We start from the raw sequence: 1,101 nt of genomic DNA, 5'->3' as shown, positions 1-1,101 counted from the left end.
CGACCAGCCATCTCAGCTAACACCTTTGAGATTAAGTCGAGCACGATTCAGATGATGCAGAACTCAGTTCAGTTTGGGGGTTCTCCGACAAAAGACCCCAACATGCACATCATAGATTTCTTCGAGATCTATGACACTTTCAAGTTCAATGGAGTTTCTGAAGATGATATTAAGTTGAGGCTTTTCCCATTCTCTCTGCGGGATAAAGCTAAGTGCTGGTTACATTCTCTACAACCAGGGTCTATCACCAAATGGGAGGATCTTGCTCAAAAGTTCCTAACTAAATTCTTTCATATGGAGAAGACTACTACAATCAGAAATGCACTTACTCAATTTGCTCAGCAATCTAGAGAATCTTTATGTGAGGCTTGGGATCGTTACAAAAAGATGCTTAGAAAGTATCCTCACCATGGGATTCCTGACTGGATGATCATTAACTGCTTTTATAATGGATTGGATGCTACTTCTAGACCCATGCTTGATGCAGCATCAGTAGGGGCCTTGTGGGTTAAAAGTTGCAATGAAGCTTATGAATTGATTGAATTGAACTGATGGCTACTAATGAGTGTCGGGAATCCTACTCAGAGACTACCTCAGGGCAAGGTAGCAGGAATTCTGGAGTTGGACGCAGCTACTGCTATAGTTGCTCAGCTTAAGGCTTTAACGATGAAGGTGGATTTTTTGGCTAATTATGGAGTTAATCAGATCACTAGTATTTGTGAGCTTTGTGCTGGTGCACACGAGACTGATCAGTGTGCTATTTCTAGTGAATCAGCTCAGTTCGTGAGCAACTTTCAAAGGTCGCATCAACCAGTTTCAGCCACCTATCATCCCAACAACCGCAATCATCCTAACTTCAGCTAGAGCAATACTTAGAATGCAGTTCAGCAACCTTATCAGCAGTATGCAGTGAAGCAATACAATCATCCTGGTTTTTAGCAACCGCAATATACACAAAGACAACAACTCTAGCTACAACAATCTAATGAAATATCTAAATTTGGAGGAGTTGAGGCTCATGTGCAAGAGCCAAGCGGTTTCTATCAAGACCTTTCAAATTGGGCAGATTTCCAAAGCTTTGCTAAATCGTCAACCTGGTAC

General features: G+C 41.8%; 1 non-coding gene across 1 annotated transcript; it reads right to left on the bottom strand.

The window, feature by feature from the left end:
• Positions 1-309: 309 nt before the first annotated feature.
• On the bottom strand, positions 310-416 carry LOC141681099 (small nucleolar RNA R71). Its single transcript, XR_012558541.1, has one exon. It is a non-coding gene; the product is annotated as a small nucleolar RNA R71 (small nucleolar RNA).
• Positions 417-1,101: the final 685 nt, after the last annotated feature.

This window comes from Apium graveolens, chromosome 8 (assembly GCF_009905375.1).
Source record: "Apium graveolens cultivar Ventura chromosome 8, ASM990537v1, whole genome shotgun sequence".
In the NCBI taxonomy this organism is placed as follows: Eukaryota; Viridiplantae; Streptophyta; class Magnoliopsida; order Apiales; family Apiaceae; genus Apium; species Apium graveolens.
The sequence above is the reverse complement of the archived record's forward strand: the minus strand, read 5'-3'. Positions and strand labels throughout refer to the sequence as shown.